At 43.1% G+C, this 21,855-nt stretch overlaps 2 long non-coding RNA genes across 5 annotated transcripts; one reads left to right on the top strand and one right to left on the bottom strand.

The window, feature by feature from the left end:
• Nucleotides 1-10,525: 10,525 nt before the first annotated feature.
• Nucleotides 10,526-13,081, top strand: LOC125556078 (uncharacterized). The gene is made up of 3 exons (XR_007304993.2): nucleotides 10,526-10,812; nucleotides 12,161-12,287; nucleotides 12,734-13,081. It is a non-coding gene; the product is annotated as an uncharacterized LOC125556078 (long non-coding RNA).
• A 4,368-nt stretch (nucleotides 13,082-17,449) lies between these two features.
• Nucleotides 17,450-21,562, bottom strand: LOC125509277 (uncharacterized). Of its 4 annotated transcripts, none has more exons than XR_007284026.2 (8): nucleotides 20,895-21,562; nucleotides 20,281-20,406; nucleotides 19,793-20,160; nucleotides 19,531-19,708; nucleotides 18,801-18,989; nucleotides 18,539-18,685; nucleotides 17,912-17,993; nucleotides 17,450-17,817 (listed from the first exon to the last, which is right to left on the bottom strand). It is a non-coding gene; the product is annotated as an uncharacterized LOC125509277 (long non-coding RNA). The 4 variants fall into 4 exon arrangements; XR_007284027.2 differs by having other exon boundaries at nucleotides 18,539-18,716; nucleotides 19,531-19,677; XR_015604781.1 differs by having other exon boundaries at nucleotides 19,531-19,677.
• Between the last annotated feature and the right edge of the window lie 293 nt (nucleotides 21,563-21,855).

Raw genomic sequence — 21,855 nt, 5'->3', positions numbered from 1 at the left:
ATCGGAGAAAAACCAGTGCAAAAAAAGAAAAAGAAACAAAGAGAACAGAAAGACCAGAGAAATCCGACAATGAAATAAAAAAACCATAGAAAACAAAGAACAAAAGAGAGAATAGATAAAATAATGAAAACGGAGAAAGAAACGAAGAATACCGGTGAAAAAACAACGAAAAAAGAAAAGCCGAAGAAAACCGGTGAAGAAACAAACAGAACTTGAGAAAAACTAAGAAAACCAGTGCGAACGCAGCCGTCGAGCAATCAAGCACGCGAACAAACATGCGAAAATAGGCTGACCATAATACTATGGCGTAGAGGAGAAAGCTTTGGGCAAGCGTATCATATGAGTCGCTATAAGCAAGATATAGTCGTCGCGAGTTGCTGGTGCATGTAGCACTATCTAAAATTTAACCTAAAGCCACGACACTTATCTTGGGACGAAGGGGGGTAGTAATGTATACGAATGTGTTAATTTTGTATATGTCAGGTCATATAATTCATTTTTTTAAACAACGTTTGCATAAAATTCCTTTTTCAACAACATTTTTAATTATTTTAGTTTTTGAACCAAATATCTTAAGTTCAACAACATCTCAGCCCTACTTCACAATTGTCAACATCAAATCATCATTGTTCATGTCCAATCTTCATTAAGACCCAATTTTCCATTAAAACATCTAAGATCATAATTCTCAAGTCTTAAGTATACATAGTTCAACAGGTCATAAGCAGCTAGAGTCTAAAACATACTAGTTCAACACATCACAAGGAGCCAGCATAAATAATAACTACTCCCTCCGTCTCATAATATTAGAACGTTTTTCAAACTAGCATAGTTTGATAAACGTTCTACATTCACTCATCACAGATTGCCTTGATCCTCTTACTCTTGCTCTTTTTCACCTCCCAGCCTTCAGTAGGTCAACAATGGCATATTCTAGCTTTTTCTTCTCCTACTTCCCCTCGTCAATACTTTCATCTGCATCTCTTTTCCAATTCCTGATCACTTCTGCCTGGGCAGCCTGAATGTGCTTCAGTAGATCAACCTGTTTCTTCAGCTCCATGTTCTCCTTCTCAAGCTTAGCCCTCTCTTCCTGTCCAATCTTTTCCTCTTCACTTTCCTTCAGAATCTTCAAATCATTCTCCCTATGGACCTGTTTCTCAATAGATTCACAAAAATCTTTGGTAAGCTTAATGTTCAGATGGTATTTCTCCTCTAGCTGCTTCTTTTCTTTCGCTAGCTTGGACAATTCCTCTACTTTAGCAAGATTGTCTATCTTGCTCTGCTCATACAGATACCAAAGCTTCTTGAGTGCCCTTTTAAGTGTATCTGGCCATTTTGGATCCACCCAATCCACAACACCACAGTTTGAGATTATATCAAATATGCAAGTCCCATGTCACTGCCAGCATGCACCATGGCACTTGGGGGCTAATGCAAAGACAATTTTACTCGCCTTATTGAAGACCCGACTCATCACATCATAATGAGCCGGCCCTTGGGGGCTATCAGTTGCTCCTGTCAACAATTCAAGGTACACAAGTTTTATTCCATTATATTGAAGGGTCCACTACTCAGTTGGTAAAGCACAAAGCTCTTAACCTTGTGGACGTGGGTTCAAGCCCCATGATGGGGGTTACATCATATGATGCTCTTTTCAAAAGAAGTATATATAAAGTCCCAGCTCAATATTATTTTACTGAGCCGGCCCTTGGGGGCTACACGTTGTTGTTCAAGTCTATATGATCATATTTATAAAGTCCCTGCTCATTATTGCATAATGACCCGGCTCTTGGGGGCTACACTGGTTGTAGTTTTTTATGAGTATAAGGCAATTACAAGTCCCAGGTTGCTGCAAGCATGACAACCCGGCACTTGGGGCTACATATATGGAGTATTCAGTCTTTACTAGTGACTAAGATGAACAACATGGATTTCTTCAAAGTGGCAGTATTTATATTGAAGCAAGTCTTAAGTCATCACTTTGTTTCTGCTCAAGACTTGGGGGCTACAGGTAATATGGATATAAGGGAGCAAAATCTTCAAATTCTCAGTTTTGAGTAAACCAGATTGACCCGGCATCATTTGTTTATAACCCGACAATTTTGGAAATCATAAATCGACAAGATCTAGATCTTTAAGCCGGCTGAATATCAGTTGAATGTTTCAAGACCAATATTTTTGTCAAATCAGAGCATTGAAGGCCGACTAAAATGGATTACTTCTTATAATATCTCTCTACAAGAAACCAATGTCAGCAAATTGATTATGAAGCTGGCCTATTGACCCGGATTTTTCAGAAGAAGTGCTCGAATTTTTGCATTGGTAATGTTTAAACACATCTGTTAAAGGAGATTTGCTATGAGATCATGGATATGCATCCAGGAGGAAATGACAAGGACTTAAGTATGATCAGGTGCCGGTTCAGGAAAATATTTAACCCGGAGCACAACCTATCAAGTTTGTTCTTGTGTTTATTTTACAAGGTTAGTTTAACATGGATAAATCCAAATTAAACTAGGGGCTAATGTCAGGGATATACCCCACGGTGTAACCCGGCCGGATGTACGACCCGCCTGGAGCTTGGTGACTCACTAGAGACCTGGCTGGAGCTTGGCGACTCACTGGCGATCCGCCCGGATATGGCGGTTTACATGTAACCCGTCGGGACATTATGACTCACTGAAGACCCGGCGGGCGGATCAGACGAACGACAAGGCCTAAGATCCAGCGGGCCGGCTTATACTTTGGTGGGCCGGCTTAAGAAGAAAGGGATGACGAATATTTCCTTTATCGAGAAGCAAGACCCGGACTTGTATTCAAATTGTAAGAAAGGATAGACTAGTCCTAGTCCTACTAGGACTCCACATGTAACCCGCCCCTTCAACATATATAAGGAGGGGCAGGGCTCCCCAAAGAGGGACAGAAAATAATCTCTAGGGCTAGACACAAAGAGTCGGCTTACCGGCGACTCCCTCATGATCATAATGAGACCTAGCCACAAACAGCATGTAGGGTTATTATCGGATGATGTTTCCCGGGGTCCGAAGCTATCTAAACCCTTGTCTTGTGTTGCGTCTCTCGATTCCGCTCAACCCCTCTCAAGCTACCACATAGATGCGTTGGCCTCGCGACTAAGTCCTCACACTAAGGACATCTGCCGTGATAATTCCACGACATGTTCCCTTCCTGAAAAAATTGTAGGCTCAAATTAAAAATACACTAAATACAGTGAGCAAAACTATACAAATGTTGGTCACTATGGAAATATGTTATACACATCAATTTAATAATGCACTACGAAATCATATGCGCACAAGACTATACAATACAAAATCATATGTACTACGAATTGTTCTTAAGAAACTTAAATAGAGCATGTGTTTTATCAACTAAACAGACCTTGGTCTTAAGAGCATTTAAACAAAGCATGCTCTTCAAATAAAAATTGTGATCTATGTACAACCTACAACTACAAAAAGCATGGTATATTGAAGGAGCAGTATGAATAAACAGAGTAATTTCAAGACTACACACTTGTATACATAGAGGGATTTTATAAACAAAAGTTCTACAATTTCTACACACTAACATTGATCTTTTTTAGAGTTTGTACACACTGAAATTGTTCTTAGCATTTCTATTGACAGAAAGGGGTATGAATAAAACACATAATTATACTAACCCGCTCAGCACGGCCAAAGAATCTCCTGTCGGTGTTCTGGCCTTCAAATGCAACCATCCTCTTGGCCGACAGCTTGTGGATGCAAAGGATATTTCTAGTACGAACTGTGCCACACCAATCCATGTCCTCAGTTGTGGCTGGACACTAGAATGGCAACAAGAAACAACCCCAGATCAAAGATTTGAGTCAAATCAGAGCAAAAACAAAAATCCCCAACTCAACAAACCCTAACCCTAGTTCACCTACATATGGCTTGTAGTAGTGCTCCTCTGAGAGTGGCGACAGAGATTTGTCACTTGGTTCTCCGTCGTTTTAGGAGACCATGACGGCTGTGGGCGGGGACATGCGGAGCAACGCTTGGGAAAAAATTGGGGGGGGGGTGAATCGGGCCGTTAGGACCGACGGTAGGTACATAAGCGCTGTCTAACCGTCGTTTGCATGGGCCATCAGCTGTTGCCACATTGGCTCTGACAGTGGGTCCCACATGTCGAATTTCGGTGAAAACAAGATCAAACGGCCATTTAGTGGTTCTCAAATAAAAAATCCCGGAAAACTGTATTTTCTGCAAACTTTCGACATTTTGTTGGCTTTTCGCACTACTTGACACAAGTGTGGTGGTTATTGGCAATTTAGTCTGTCGGCGCAAAAAAATGGGACAATCACAAGGCTAGCCAGATCAAGGATCTTAGAAAGGAATCATCCATTCAGAAGGGGTGTACATAGGCGTTCGCATCAAGTAGCACTAAGGAAACTAGTACTCTCTTCATTCCAAATTATTTGAATTGGGACAAAACTAGAACTTCAAATAGTTCAGAATGGAGGGACGAGTACTACAGTACTACATACATTGTAAACAAGATAGAGAGGGGGGGTAATGCTTTCGGACAGACCTTTCATGGCACCCCAAACCGTCCCCAAAAGCCCGGGCGGACACCCCGGTCACTGTCCGGTCGAAAAAACGCTCGGCCTATCCGGCGCTTTGGAAGAAGTTAAAATTAGGGCCGATATGGGGCGGCCCGGGCGCGTCCGCCATGACGGCTTGGCCCTGCCTGGCTCACCAGTGCCCCGCACATATCCCCATCTGGAAAACCCTAGATAGCAGTCAATTTGCACTCCACTTCACTCCCCTCTCCGTCCACTCCACTTCCAATCCCCTCCGATCCGAATCAACGGCCGTCGACGGAAGCAGCGCTGGCTCGAGTGGAAAATCCGGCGGCTCTGACGACTGGGCGAGCCTGCTGCGCGAAGCGGAACCCGACGATGTGGAGGACGTCGCCATCCTCATCGCGTTGAGGCGGTCGTGGCTCGACCAAGGCAGAACCGGCAGCGGCGACTCTTCTTCCTCAACGCCCGTCGCCCGTCGAGCGTCACCGACCCGTCTTGCTAGTCGCGCGGCTCTGGACATTCCGCTCCCAACGTCCTTCAGGTATGCCGCCCACCACCACCAATGCGGGTTTCCTCTTCTCCGGAGGCGGTACCCGGGCACCGATGGGTCCTCATGCCAGCCCAAGTCCGAGGCACAAGCAACCCGCCGTAAGTGGCAACAGACGAGGGAGTGGGCGGCGGGGGAGGCGCTGACCTCCCGCCGATCACGCGTGAGCGCCAGTCGATCCGGAGGTCGCGCTCCCCGTGTTGGTCCTCCTCCGCTCTCTCACGGCGGCGGAGACGGATGTGCGGCGCCTCCGCCGCAAGAATGCCAAGGCGCTCCGACTCGCCATCGAGTTGTCGAAGCACGAAGCAAACAAGGAGGTAGTGGCCAAGGCAAAGGCGGCCCGGCATGCGAAGGAGCAGGACCGCCTGACCCGGAGGATCTTGGGGCAAGCATGCTCCAAGGACTCTGACCTGACAGACGGCTCCATCTCCAGCTCCGACGACGCCGCACGCCGAGGCCTTCATGGAGGAGGGGTACAGCCACGCCGACGACCGGAAGGGGAAGGGAGCGGTGAGGAAATGGCGGTTTCCTTTGCCCTTCCCCGTTTTATTTATGTTGTAAGTTGTTTGTAGTAATGCATTGTCCTCCGATGAACTATGGTCCTTTTGTCCGGCGATGAAATGATGATCCAATGAACTACATGGTTATCGTGTTTATACATAGCGTTGCGTGGGTTTAGGGTTTTGGATATGAGGGACACGGCTATGGAAAGCTAACATATTAGGCGTGACCTTGCCTGCGGACGTGCCCGTGGGTGCTTGAGGGTCTGAACTTCCTAGTCATGCTGTTGATGCTCTCATGTGGGAGTTGTAAGTACTACTACATACAACACATCAGAATACGCCGCCTCTTTTGATGTTATCTCTTGTATGAATATTGTTGTGAGCTACCAAACAAATGGGGATGCTAGCCACGCTTCAACAAGACAAGTACCCTCCATATATGATGCAACTCCTGAAAAATCTAATCAACAATGGCTAGATGTTTTTTTTTCAGGTTGGAAATACTAATCTATGTCTACCGGATGAGCTGTCCAAAGAATTAAGCCGTTCGCCATGCTCATTTTTTTGGGCAAATGTCATGTTTGAGTTGAATTAATGAACAATAATAGGTAGTGATGACTGAAGAGTTCTGCGCGAGAAACAGCAACAACAAGAGTTGACATATAAATGTTTACCTGTCATAAATATTTATCTGAAGTTCCTGCCATGGTCGTTTGTCTCTTACTCTTGTTCCTCTTTATTGCAAAATCCATAAGCACAAACGGTTCTTTGTTCCTGGGGATATTAAAACACAGTGATCATATTGACCAATTAACTACGTTTGACCAAAAAAGAAAATGAAATGCCTAAAAGGGTAATATGAGATCTAAGAAAATGTTGTATACCATATATGCCCTGTAGAATTCAACAGTATATACTTCAGAAGATCAAAGGTGGCAACGCGAATGTCATCGCAAAGACAAATCCCTAGTCGGTAGTCGCCCACGATCTGATGGATCTAGGGTTTACTGCATGGACGGAAGGAGAATGGAGAGTGGAGCGATATGGAGGGCTATTTCGGATTCTTGATTGATGGGGGGCGGGAGATACGGGCGCAAGAGTAGCGTAGCCTCGCGTCAAATCAGCCGCCAGAATGGCCGGCCTAGCGGGGACATTTTACATTTTACATTTTTGCTTTGTTTTTTAAATATTTTTCTTATATTTCCAAATGTTCTGAATATATCTATTACAAAAATAACTTTACATACAGAATGGAAAAATGTTTCATCGCGCATTGGAAAAATGTTAAACATGTATGTCTCTAATGTATAAGAAAGTGTACAATCTATATGAAAAAAAGTATACATCAAAACATATATATGAAAAAATGTTAATCATGTATTTAAAAATAATAAAATGTATAAAATATGTTTCTGGGTATACAAAAAATGTATAACATATATAAAAAGTAGACCTCAAAACTTTTTTTTGCGAATAAAAGTAGACCTCAAAACTTATGTATGATAAAATGCTAATCATGCATTTAAAAATGTTATATGTGTATTAAAAATGCTCCCAATGTATACAAAAATGTACAATGTATATGAAAAAAGTAGAAATCAAAACATATATGTTAAAAAATTGTTATTAATGTATTAAAAAATGTTAAATAAGTGTATAAAAAAGGTTCACGATGCATACAAAAAAATGTAAAATGTGTATGAGAAAAGTTGATCAAAAATATATGTATGAATAAAATTTAGTTATGTATTTAAAAATGTTAAATATGTGTAAAAAATATTTTCATATATACGAATAATCTAGAACGTGTCTGAAAAATAGTTGACATAAAAAAATGTTAATCGTACATTTGAAAAATGTTCAATGTGTACAGAAAACATATTTCATGTTCTTTAATAAATGTTAGACGTGTATTAAAAATGTTCTTGTTCTGTGAAAAGAGAAAGAAGAAAACCATTGAAAACCAAAAAAAAGAAGCAAAGAAAAAAATACTGAAAAGAGAAAAGAAAGAAAGAAAAGGAATGAGAAAAAGGAAACTGAAGAAAACTAGTGCTTAGAAATAAAAAGAGTAAAAAGGGAAGAAACGAAGAAAATTGGTGAAAACCAAAAGATAACTGAATAAAAAAGAATAAAATAAGAAAGAACGTAAAAACAAGTGAAGCCCAAGAAAGAAAACAAGCGAAGAAAATAAATAACAAAAGAAACGAAAAAGAAAGAAAAATAAAAAATTGAACACAATATTGAATAGACCGAACGAACAAAACCGATAACACACTACTGGGATGGCCCGTACACATGGATGCTGCGGGGAGCAACCATCTGGTTAAAAGTGAGATATAGCTGTGGCGGGGAGATATTGCTATATGCCATTTGGATGTCAACGGCCGACCCACACAATGGAGCAACTAACGAGAGTGACGTGGATATAATCCTGACAATACTATGAGAGTGTGACTGAAGAGGCAACCGTATCTACCTATCAGTCGGATGGGAGTACGCCCAAGGAATTATACAACTTCGGGCCCTTAATGGTGAAGGTAGTATGGTTTAGTATGACTAGTAATTAAGCGAGCACGCGCAACACACGTCTAAAACTTTGATCAAGTGAGTTCACATATTCTAAATTTTAAATAATTCTTGCAAAAGAATATAAATGAAATGGATACAAAATAGATGTCACTATAAATGTATTTTTTAAAGTGAAACACCGTTGTGATCCAGCAACCTAGTGAAGAACCAAGCGTCTGGCCATGGTCACTAAGCTTTTTGAACAAACTGATTTTAGAGATGAATTTACACATGATCAACATGCAAGGACAAAAGTTAAAGTTATGCAACACTTGCTCAATTTTACCAATGGCTATTCAATACTCCCATCAATTTCTCCTATGTACAAGTATGGTATTTTCTAAAATGGACATGGTATCCTGACTTGGAAGTATAGATTTAGCAATAGAAAATAAAATTGACTGATACGCACGTAGTCTTCACTTCTAGTGTAGCCACTGAAAACAAAATGCAAACTACTTTACAATGCAATTTCTCTGATAAGGATGCCAACTTCTTGAATCTTATTTTAGTTGGTTGTCTTCTTTTGATCCTTTTAGTAAGTCATAGTCCTCAAAGAGTTCATGAAAGAGAATGACATTACCTAGAGATCTACATTACAAAGGAAAAAAGTTATCAGGCCACAACTTTTTTAAGGAGGGTAACATGAACATACATGGGGCAATATGATTATCTTCAATACTGAGTTGCCTTCATATTTCCATGTCCAGTCTCCCTCCCTCCCTCTGTCTCTCTCTAACCTGAAAATGCATCAAGTGTAGGTATAAATGTGGAATTTACAACAAACAGTGGCCCTGCAACACAGCATCTGATTATTATTATTTTGAAATGTACCGGCATACACAAAGACAACGTCTGCCGAGACCACTGATTAACTGAGTTCAACCAAGGAGGCCTTCCTCATAGGTTCATATATTAAATCAAATGGCCTCTAGAGTGTGTAGGAATATTGTCCCGAGAGCTATAATATTGTTGGCACACTTATGTAGTGTCACTGTCAGTACATCTGACTGTATACCCCAGAGCCATACATAGATCTGTCCTCTGTGGTGCTTTTATAGGGATATAGTAAATGTACCAGGTATACTCAACGACCACCCGGTGTTTTCGGTGGAACGCCCTGCATCATGCCATATGATCACCGTGCATGCCGGTGCATGTATATGCAAGTAAGTATAAGTAATATGTTGTGATTAACCCTGGATAGCCCTTTCTCTCTTACACTCGCTCAGACGAAGGTGGAAAGGAGCACACAATTTTTTTCGGTGCACCAACTCCTCGACGCAAAAACGGCGCCATGCCGATGAACAGTGCCGCACGCACGACCTCTTCTATTTTCTGCAACTTGAACTACGATGAGCACATACCACACATCCGGTCGATCAGTACATGGGGTATTTATACACGGGCGCACACACACTACCCGGCCATTAACTCCACGCGCTAAGCTAGCTAACTAACCTCATCCAGCTAACAACTCATGCATGCATGCAGCTCGTCGATGCCGCCGATTTTGAAGCTGCTGGACGTAGCCCCCACACGAGCCTCCGCTACGTACGCACGCCTAGCGGCTCGCTTGCCCCGGCCGCGCACAGGATGTGTTGCAGCGTGTACGTTGCGGCTGGCTCAACTGATCGCCCACAACTCTAGACACCTCACGCTCACACGCCTAGCCACAAAAACAGGCTTGACTCGGCCTCGACCGACATGCACACGAACACATGGCACGTACTCGATCTGGCTGCACTCACGCCGATCATCACCGTCCCCACGCCCGTCACGGACTCGACCTGAGCGCGCTCACGCTGGTCATCACTGTAGAGCATGGCTTATTTGCACCAACATAATCCTCTCTTCGTATAGTTCTCTATAATTAAGTAATCGTATGATCCCTATGCTGTCCAAAATTGTGTGAGCACATCATGCATTCAGCAAAAGGTATGCCAATAGACAAACTTGTGGTTTCACTACGTACCTGTATGCTAAGGGCTACAAATTCTGGCCACTATAGTTTCTTTCATGACTCGATTTACCATTCACCTGAAACACTATAAATTTTGCGTTATAGTGAAAATAAAGCATAGTACAAATTGCAAACTTGTAAAGCAAAGAGAAATGACAAGTTCTTTGGTTTATGTATAACTTTTCTCACATTTCCTCTGCACCTTGCTATCTCATTTTTTAGCTAAAGTGCAATTCACACACATGAAACATCTTGTAGTTGAGCTCTTTTACGGTAATTTCGTGTAACTCCCCCATCGATTTTTTTCCACCGTTGATTTTAACCTGTTAATTAAAAAATTGAGTTTAGTCAATAAGGGTATTATGGTCATGTGTTTTTTTTTTCAGTACTCCGCTGGTCAAACCCCCGCATCTGGCTAACCCATCTCGCGAGAGGGAGGAGCCGGCGCGAGGACCTGGGATACGGCGGCGCAGGAGTGACGTCGGCGCGAGGACCTGCAGGCGAAGACGCCGACGCGAGATCCAGGAGGCGAAGCCCCGGCTGGTCTGGGTCGTAGTGGCCGCTCCCCCACATACGTCCCCGCCGACGCCGCGTGAGGTTCTGGAGGGGACGCCGCCGCCGCGAGGTATTGGAGATCCCGGCTGCACTTGGTCGTAGAACAGAGGTATCTCTTCCCCTGTCCTCATCTCTTCCTCTCATCCTTCCCTCCTCACGCCTTGTGCTGGCGGTGGAGACATGGAGCAACTGCACATTGCAGCACCTTGAAATAAAATTCAGTTAGCAGTTAGAGTTCAGATTGGTAGTGGATACGCCAGCAGTGTGTTCGCTAGATTTGCGCAACTTCCGCAGTCACTAATCGCATGATTAGCGGCCGGCCCGCGTCCTCAATGCCTGCAATGATGCTGCTGCTGCTGACTGTTAGCACGCTGCTGCTGCTACGTTTTTTACATGCACGAATCATCAACACAAAACTCTAAGGAAAAAGGGATATGATATGAATTTTTTTCAGCAAAGAATCATTTGGTTTGTCACACAAACATACAAGTAGAAATTGCAGCCTTAAAGTTTCCAGAATCAACAGTTAACTATGTAAGCTTATGGTCACACTCCTGTATCATACACGTACACAAGTTCAGGCCATACATGTATAAATTCTGTTAACTGTCAAGCCTTTATTCAGTAATGAAATCTTGAATTTTGGATTACTTGTAACAGCATGTTCAAACAACTGAAATCTTGCTGCAGCATACACATACAAGTTCAGGTCATACATGTAAACTATGGCTTGGAACAACTTAACTAGTGCTAATAACAGTTTCATAGTTCAGTTGCATGTGTTTGTTTTGAAGTTTGGAAGAGACACAGGTTCAGAGTTCACAAATTTCTTACAACATGTAGCATTCCCCAGTGGCATTTGCTGCTTATAAACTACAGAGAATACTGGTAATAAATCCCACTAAGCATAGGTAGTGGAGAGGATCAAAATTCAGACATATGATAAACTACAGAGATTCTGCAATTTCTGAAGAGTAGTTAAATATTACTCCCTCCGTCCCATAATGTAAGGTGTTTTTTGACACTAGTGTAGTGTCAGTGTGGTGTCAAAAAAGGTCTTACATTATGGGACGGAGGGAGTAGTTGCTATGATAATGTTTTCATAACTATGAAGAGTGTGTTATATGCTGCTTAGAGATTGTATAGCTGGAGTGGCCTAACAATTCTAGAAGACACTATGCACTGGTTTTGTGTGTCATAAATTCATAATCTGTAGTATCAGTCTTCTTAGTGCAAAAATGGAGACTACATTTTCATGGTACTCACATGCTATTACTATTCCTGCATTAAGATGTACTACATAAAACCAAGGCTAATTTGTTTGACTTCCAAGTCCTTACTTTGCCATGACAAATGTGCTTGGCCACAGTTCATGTTATTTGCCAAAGCAAGTGAAACTCTTACTATTTTCTATAAAACTGAAGTGTTCTCATCGAAATCTTCTCCAATGCATGCAGGACTTTCGTGTAGGAGAAAGCGAGATGTTCATAGTCCACGGTTGTCGTCTGAGTTTGTGTATTCCCTACAGCAGCAAAAATAACGTCAGTTATTAAGGCAGCCACCGGTTCAAACAGTGAGCATCAGGTACTCTGTTTTCAGCACTCTATGGTTTAAACTCGCTGTGTTTAGTCTAGCAGATCCTTTTTCTGTGGAATCAAGCCTACCAGATTTAGTATTGACCTTTTCTTCTATCTTTGTATACATGACGGTAGTCATCAAAGAAATTTTACACAATTGTACAACCGACAGAGCAAAGGATGCCATAATACTGATTTTATCATTTCCACCATGATTTTTCTCTTAATCAACCATGCTTTCCTGCACATCACATAAAATTAAGTGTACTTAGGATTGATTTAGTGCAGTTGCAATAGTTCTGCACCAGGGATATCATGCGGTAGCCAGCTCTATTTTTCTTTATTTTCTATGCAATTGATGATTCAGTTTAGTTCGTCGTTAGGACACTATAATCAATGTTTAGTAATAAATTTTAGTGATTGTCCCATGTAAAGTTGATTTTCTGGCTGCAGGTTTATTGTCTGTGTTGGGTGTTCATTGTAGCAGTAGTGTGAGTACTGGACAGCCTTCTGCCACCATCGTTTACCTCCGACTCGCCAGCCAGCCGCCATCGTCTACCTCCTGTCTACCTCGTGCCTCCCGGGACAGCGCAGTCGTCAAACTCTGTCTCACCGGGCAGGCACCGCTGTCTACCTCTTTTTTGTAGTTAATTGTGTGCTAGGAATTTTTTGTAGTTAATTTTGTGCTAGCAATTCCTCCGGAAAACTTGTTAGGTTATTCTAACTCTGCCATGTATCCGTGATCTTGTTTTCTGAATATGTACTTTTTTAGTGATTTTCATTTTCATTTTATTTATCATAGCACTCCCATGATTTATTTCATTTTCTAGTGTGTATTTTTAAATTTTAAATTTTTTTCCCTAATGGCCATGGCGTAAGAGAAGACTACTAGCGGGCTTGGGGATGTTCACTGCTTTGGGCGTTGCACTGAAGAAGTTTTGCCAAAAAGAAATAAAACTAGAAGCAAAATTCAAATTCAGGAGCATTTTCGGTAAAAAATAAGTTGTTAAAAAATAAGTTTCCATAAAAACTCTCAAAAATTCACGATACCCTATATTCAATTTGGGAAAGTTTCTAGAAGTTTTGATGAATAGAAAAAAAAAGCTGCAAAATTCAAATTCAGGACCATTTTGGCTCAATATTTACCCCAAAAACAAGATTTCAGAAAGAAAAAAAATCCATACTATTCTTAGCTCATTCAATCTGGGAAAGTTTCAAGAAGTTCTTCCAAACAGAAAAAAATAGAAGGAAAAAAATTTCAGGAAGAAAAAACTCAAAATTTGGCATGAAAAATCTCAAAAAATCCACACTACCCTTATATTAAGTCTAGGAAGATTTCAAGAAGCTTTCTCGGACAGGAAAAAAACTAAAAGCAAAATTCAAGTTCAGGAGCATTTTTGGCTCAAAAATTGGGTAGAATATTTTTTTCTGGGAAAAATATCCAAAAATAAAAGTTCCCAGAAAAATTCCACTAGTACCAATTTAGGAGATGTTAGTTAAACTTCACTATAGAACTTGGCTTTGTAACAATCAGTTTGATGCAAATAGAACCAATAATGTAGATCGGGTTCAGGTGCATGTTAGCTCTACATGGTAGCTCCATGCTGGTTATGGGTCGTAGCGGTACTTGTAGACCAAGATGACCCATAGTCGTAGTTATGGGTTGGAATGACCTGTGGTGGTAGTTGTGTGTCGGGACTATCATTCAAGGTAGTTGAGCGTTCGGATGACCTGTTATGATACTTGTGGATCCACACGTCCCAAAGTGGTAGTTGTGGGTCCGTATGACCCCTAGTGATAGTTTCTATGTTGGTAGTATCTGTAAGGGTAGTCGAGAGACCGTACGACCCATAGTTCTAGTACTGGTGCTGACAACCCATAGTGCTAGTCGTGGATTCAGATTACTCATATTAGTAGTTGTGGGTTTGAACGACCATAATGCTAGTAGTAAAATTGACGAAGTATGGCTCATTGTGCTAGTCGTGGTCTGGATGACCCGTAGCGGTATTTTGTTAGTTCAGATGACCCATACTGCTAATCGTGGTCCAGACAACCCATCGTGGTGCTTGTGGACCCAGACAACCGATAGCGCTAAGTTCTGGGTTCGGATGGCCCATAGTGCTAGTTGGGGATCATATGACTCATAGTGTTAGTTGTGAATCCAGATGGCCAATGGTGCTAGTTGTGGGTTTTGACGACCCATGGTATTATTAGTGTGATCACCGCAAGTACCGGTCTTACACGTCCGGGCCTACTACTACCGATCTTAGTCGTGCGGACCCACAAGTATCGATCTTAGTCGTTCGGACCCACAAGTGTCGGTCCAACTCACTACAATCGATCTTACTTGTCTGGACTTAAGTACCGGTCTTACTCGTTCGGGCTCATTTCTATCAATCCTAGTCATTGAGACCCACAAGTATCGATCTTAGTCATTCGGACCCACAATACCGTTTTTACTCATTCCAGCTCACTACTATGGATCTTACTCGTCCGGGCACACTACTTTTGATCTTAATCATCTAAAACCACAAGTATCGGTCTTAGTCGGCGGGCCCATAAGTATCGGTCTTACTCATTTGGGCTTACTACTATTGGTCCTACTCACTCGGGCTCACTACTTCAATCTCAGTCGTTCGAGACGAGAAGTACCGATCTTAGTTATTTAGGTCCACAAGTATCGATCTTAATTGTCCGTATCCACAAGTACCAATCTTAGTCGGCCCAACTCGCAAGTACCAATCTTAGTCGTTTTCATCCACAAGCATCGATCTTAGTTGTCTGTACCCACAAATATCGATCTTACTCATTCAGACTCGTTACTATCGATCTTAGTCGGCCCAACTCGCAAGTACCAATCTTAGTCGTTTTCATCCACAAGCATCGATCTTACTCATTTAGGCTCATTACTATCGATCCTAATCATCCGGAACCACAAGTACCAATCTTTGTTGTTCGTGCCAAGTACCATTCTTACTCATACAGGTCCACAAATACTGATCTTGGTCATCCAAGCCCACTACTACCAATCTTAGTCGTATTGACCCACAAGGCCACAAGTACCGATCTCAGTTGTCCAGAACCTTAAGTATCGGTTTTGCTCGTACTGACCCACAAGTGCCGATCTCAGTTGTCCAGAACCATAAGTATCGGTCTTGCTCGTTCCGACCCTCACTGAAAAAATATACTTTCTATTTTTATGAAAATATTTCACGCGTTTACACCAAAAATACCTTTTCCCCTTCACTAAAAAAATATAATCCCGTCACTTTTTCCAAATTTTCGGCCCTTGGCAGCCGGGCACCTACATCAATCACCAAAAAGAAACTACAGCCCCCACGATCTTATCCCCCACGTAGCGATCACTCCACCCCGCGCATTCTCCTGCTCCTAGCCCCTCCCCCATTATCGCCCCACCAAATCGGAGCTCCTCCGATCCATCTGTCCCAGTCTGGTTGAACGCAGCCTCTTCTCATCTGCGGGATCCCGGCCGCCGCCTCACCCACGACCCTCTCCTCCGCTGCCAAGTCTGCTCTCCCCCACGATCTAGAGTATGTCGCTGCCAACTCTAGAGGTGTGTTCAGAGGATGATTCATATCATGCTTGAAAATGCACAATCTTGCGTTCTAAATCTGGATCAAAGAGGAAATGTGGCTACTGTGGGGTGGAAGGTCACGATCATGTCATCAGTTAGATCAAAGGCAATATTAAGCACAACCCTGTCGTCTACAAAAATTACTCAGCACACTCTCACAATCCCTGCTGAAACTTTTTGAAATCTTTAGGTTGTGATAACTTTTTAGGAGTCGGTAGTATGTACTAGCGTTTCAGAGACTAACAGGAGAAGCAAATTAATAATTATGCGTGCCACCGGAATTAGCAGTGCTAGTGTATGTAGAAGTAAAACTAGGTTGTAACTTGATTCTTTGTTAGTTGAAAGCATAGAAATAGCGAATCTCTAGAACATTGTTTGAAAAGGCTAGTAATTGATGGCTTGTGAACGGGAGGAGATTACCACACACAGCCTCAAATGATGTTTCTATTTACTACAGGATTCATTCATGTTATGTGTCCGTTTTCATTCAATTCTTGTCTCCCATGTTAAAGGTCCTTGGTCACTTCTGCAGGTGTCACCATGAGTTTGCTACTCCTGCCACGCGAGTACAACAACTGCGAACAAGCATGCTAGTGCGTCTTCTGGGACGAAGATAGTGCCGAGCTCTCGACAGCGCAGTCCTGCCGCCTTCGAGATCTGGGTATGGGACACCTTCGACTGCATGCCCATGACCACCGACGGCTACTCAGAGAAGGAGCGGGTGCAGGTGTCACTCATCCAGCGGTTCCTTGCAGGGGGGTTTAGCCTGAGCGGTGAACACCACCACCTGACCCAGCAGTCGTTGCCGTCATGCTGCGTGGTGGACTCGTACATCGTTGACACCATGAAGGATCTCCATCAGCTACAACGACGACTACATACAGTGAATGATGAGGATGTTAAAGAATATCGAGTCATAGATATAGCATTAGAAAGGAGATACGAACGCATATACTGATGATTTTCAGATCAGAATAACGTGTTCTCCCCATGACATGACCCTGTCGAAAATTGATTTGACATCAGAAAAGAATTGATATTATCGCCCTTTGTTTCATTGATCGTCTGTTTGACTTACCCTCCATTATTCATTCCTTTTTGGTATCATTTGCATCAGCAAAGCTTGTTTGCCTAACTGCTTTTCCCCTTTCTGCTGGACAACATCATCAATTATTAATTGCAAGGTGTGTGTTTGGCCGCTGAATTAGAAAAACTGTTCTCCTAATGCTTGATTATTAAGCCTAATGCTTCATGATAATCTCTTTTCAGCCCAAGTAATTATAACTGGAGGTCCAAGTGGGCTTATTTTCTAATTTGAACAAATAGCCATAAAAATAGACAAAAGTGGATCAAACAGAACTAAAATGGGATTACGAGGATCCTCGACAATGACATACAACCGCAAAGGAGATGAGAAATCAACATGATACTCGATAACCACTTGACAGTAATATTGCTAACCACTTGACAGTAATATTGCGACATGGAAAATTAAGAGCAAAACCTCAGTTGCACATATATTTCCTCGTGTTTACGCACAGCGCCAGATGACATCAAGTTTCAGCATCTTAGACTCAATCCTATAACATTTTGAGCTTTTCACCGGTCAACATACATGTTTAGAAGACAAGGACACATAGCATAACCAGTCATGACAGTTCATTGATGCACTTCTAGACTAAGAAACAACCATTTAGAAATTTCACGCATCGAACAGAAGAGACACTACTACTAACAAGACTCATGATGATTGCCCTAGCTCCACATCGTCATATCCTGCAAAAGGCGTTCGAGCAAGCAGGTAGTACTTCTCAAACTCCTTGAGGTTTAGAGAAGGAGCGGTTGCTGCCGCCACCATCCCCTCCATCACCGCCACCTCCTTTGCCGAAATGGAACCCACCGCTTCCATCGTCCAGTTTAGGCCCTTGAACTTTCCCTGAAGCTGTAAACAATATAAAACAAGCAAAATTAAGTCGACTGCCCACTCCGATGAACTAGGTTAAATTTGCAGTGTGAGAACAGGCAAGAAAAACCACCTTTGGGATCAGATTGTTTGACAGTCGTGGCTGAAGATTTGCACTGGAGACTTTGAATTTGAGCAGCATTGCATCTTACACTCTGAAGCGAATAGAGTTGTCACGAAAAAGAGGGTCAAACAAAGGATCTGATGTGAAGGTAGCCATAAGCAATTTACTATCACAGGGTAAGATGGCCATAGCTGCTCAAACCCGGGCATATATTGTACTCCCTCTGTCCCATAATATACACTAGTGTAAAAGACGCTCTTATATTATGGGACGGAGTAGTTCTCTGCACATTACAGAATCATCACATTGATTTACGCATATACCCAGCTTATGTGGACATAAATGGCAAGGAAACAGTAGAGAAAATCAATACCCAACCTATCATGCTCCTGACACATGTGGAACAATTATCAGAAACTGGCCCATGAAGGGGAACAAGCAATGGATATATAGCATGCCTGAACTCGATGTTTCACAGTTTATGTTCCAATGCAATCTACATACCATAGAAGGCATGAACAAGTATTCTGTTAGTGCCTCAATATTACATAGGTGAACTGATCTCCCTCCAGTACTACTCCTCTCATTGTACATTTATTAAGGGAAAATAAAATAGGTGTTGTTGATTAACACTACCTGCGCAACGTCCTGAAGGGTTTGACTGACCAGAGAGGAGTTTGAGAATGGTCCAAAAAGACAGACATCCAGCAGACCATAGCCAGCTCACAATTGGTCTTTCATGAATACGTGATGCATGTTCATAGGACGCACTCCGACCTCCAACTGCGAAAGCCAAACCAGATGGATATGCAAACTGCAATGTTTCAGTAACTGCTTTCATACTCTTTAGCCTAAGATTTAACAAAATTGTTACTAGGTGATGTCACAGAGTTCATACCTTCATGGATTTTCAACCATCTGTTCACAGAGTTCATCATATGTTCCATCAACAACTCTGCTCCTCCGCAAGGTCGTGGCTGGACTCCACTGCCTGCTGGCCTTCACTGACCGCCGCTCGACTCCATCGGCCATGGTTGTCCCTGCCCGACGCGCCTCCCGTGGCGTTCCTCGGATCTAGTGCCGCCGCCTCGAATAGAGTTGTCACGAAAAAGAGGGTCAAACAAAGGATCTGATGTGAAGGTAGCCATAAGCAATTTACTATCACGGTGTAAGATGGCCATAGCTGCTCAAACCCGGGCATATATTGTACTCCCTCTGTTCCATAATATACACTAGTGTAAAAGACGCTCTTATATTATGGGACGGAGTAGTTCTCTGCACATTACAGAATCATCACATTGATTTACGCATATACCCAGCTTATGTGGACATAAATGGCAAGGAAACAGTAGAGAAAATCAATACCCAACCTATCATGCTCCTGACACATGTGGAACAATTATCAGAAACTGGCCCATGAAGGGGAACAAGCAATGGATATATAGCATGCCTGAACTCGATGTTTCACAGTTTATGTTCCAATGCAATCTACATACCATAGAAGGCATGAACAAGTATTCTGTTAGTGCCTCAATATTACATAGGTGAACTGATCTCCCTCCAGTACTACTCCTCTCATTGTACATTTATTAAGGGAAAATAAAATAGGTGTTGTTGATTAACACTACCCGCGCAACGTCCTGAAGGGTTTGACTGACCAGAGAGGAGTTTGAGAATGGTCCAAAAAGACAGACATCCAGCAGACCATAGCCAGCTCACAATTGGTCTTTCATGAATACGTGATGCATGTTCATAGGATGCACTCCGACCTCCAACTGCGAAAGCCAAACCAGATGGATATGCAAACTGCAATGTTTCAGTAACTGCTTTCATACTCTTTAGCCTAAGATTTAACAAAATTGTTACTAGGTGATGTCACAGAGTTCATACCTTCATAGATTTTCAACCATCTGTTCACAGAGTTCATCATATGTTCCATCAACAACTCTGCTCCTCCGCAAGGTCGTGGCTGGACTCCACTGCCTGCTGGCCTTCACTGACCGCCGCTCGACTCCATCGGCCATGGTTGTCCCTGCCCGACGCGCCTCCCGTGGCGTTCCTCGGATCTAGTGCCGCCGCCGGCCGCCTGCGCTGCCAGCCCCGCCCGCTTAGCACCGCCGCTCCTGGCTCCCGTGGCTCGCTGCGGCTCCCGCAACGTGGGATACGGACCGACCATGGACGGGGGGGTGCACCAGGGGAGGCTAGATATGGTGGGCTTCCCGGCGGCGGCGCATGATTCCAGTGGCGTGGATAAGAGGCTGACGACATTTGGGCAATTGAGAGATTTGAAGGGAACACCACGAGATTGAGGAGAGACGGTCATGGGGAATTTTTCAAATATTTGACATATCTACCCTCGAAAAATTTACTGGACCCACCTAAATTTTGTAATGGTCCCATCATTAATTGTAATTTTGTGTAATTTAAGTCTTGTAACTCCTCGTAACTCCTATTTTCTCACCGTTAGATTCGAGTGAATGGACGGTTCCTAAATTCGCCAATCACTGTAACAATTGTACTTGTAGTTATTAAGAAATTTTACCTAAGAAAATAAAATAAAATAGAATGGGGCCTCATCTTATGCGAAAAGTAAAAATATCTAGAACTAAATAATCCAAAATGACCGAGCAGGGTAAAAATTGAAGTTGGCTTAAATATTGGTAAGAACGATCCCGGCTGAACTATTTGATTGAACCAACAAAGATATTGCACCGCTAATAATCTATCTTTAGAATAGATCATGAACAAACCGAAGTGGTCAACTAACATTTCTCAGGTATAATGTTGGGAACAAATGTACCTCATATTGACATTAAATAATTAAGAATGATTGAGGAATCCAAAAATCAAAAGAGGGGTTAAAATTTCTGAAAATTGTCCAAATCAATAATACAACTGAATTGTCAGATGGAACGAAAAACTAAATTGCATTGAACCACACTTGAATTTCCTGTATAAATATAAGAAGGGGTAGGGAAAAGAGATTACTTACAAGGATTCATCCAGTATGACATAGAGATGAAGAGTTCCCGGTTATTATTCCATGGCTCACCATGAGCATCAATACATCACCGGCCAGGATATGAAATTGCAACCACAAGCATCGGCCAACATCGACCTTGGGTATATGTATGTATGTACCTGCCCGTCGTCCTCGCGGACACGGTTTCGATGAAGCAGATCTTTCCGTGATTCCATCCTTGGCGGGGAGGCGGGGAGGCTGAAGCTGTCTTCGCCGGTCTCGCAAAGAATGGCCTGGGTAGGAGAGCTGGCTTCCACAGACACGCTCGGTCATGAAAACGGTTGTGTTCGCGTGCGTGTTCCGTTGAGTCGTGCCACCGATCAAGCAAGCCGGCGGTTTGCGGTTTTCATAGGTGTGTGTGCTCCTCAAGGAAAAATCCATCCAGCTGCATGGCTGTCTGCTTATTGTGTACGAGCGCCGGCGGCTCCTGCTCACTCGACGGCGCGGCGCGCGGCATGCTGCGGGTTGCACGGCACGAGGCCCGCGTCGCGGCGGCTCCTGCTCAGTCGACGGCGCGGCGGCGCGTTGCACGGCATGCTGCGGGCTGCACAGCACGAGGCCGGGGTCGCGTCCTGCTCACTCGACGGCGCGGCGGCGCGTTGCGCAATATGCTGCGGGCTGCACGGCATGAGGCCGGGGGTCGCTGCGGCTCCTGCTCCATGGGCGGTGCGTCAGCGGCAGGCAGGGAGCGTAGGGATGGTGGGTTAGTGTAAAGCATGAGGGTGCGTGATTACAGGGATGCGTTGCGTGATTATCTGAGGGTAATTTAGATCAGATCCTTTTTTCGGGCCTTGCGTGATTACAGGCGATGCGGTTGCGCAGTTGGGGCTGAAATTTCCTCTCGATGGAGAATGTTCAGCCAACCTAAATTACTAAGTACACACGAGAGAAGGGATTAGGTTTAGGCTGGCTGTTAGATTAAATTAGTGGG

This window comes from Triticum urartu, chromosome 5A (genome assembly GCF_056163025.1).
Source record: "Triticum urartu cultivar PI428250 chromosome 5A, HENAU_Tu73, whole genome shotgun sequence".
Lineage (NCBI taxonomy): Eukaryota > Viridiplantae > Streptophyta > Magnoliopsida > Poales > Poaceae > Triticum > Triticum urartu.
Note: the sequence above shows the minus strand (reverse complement) of the source record. Positions and strands in the feature narration are given on the sequence as shown.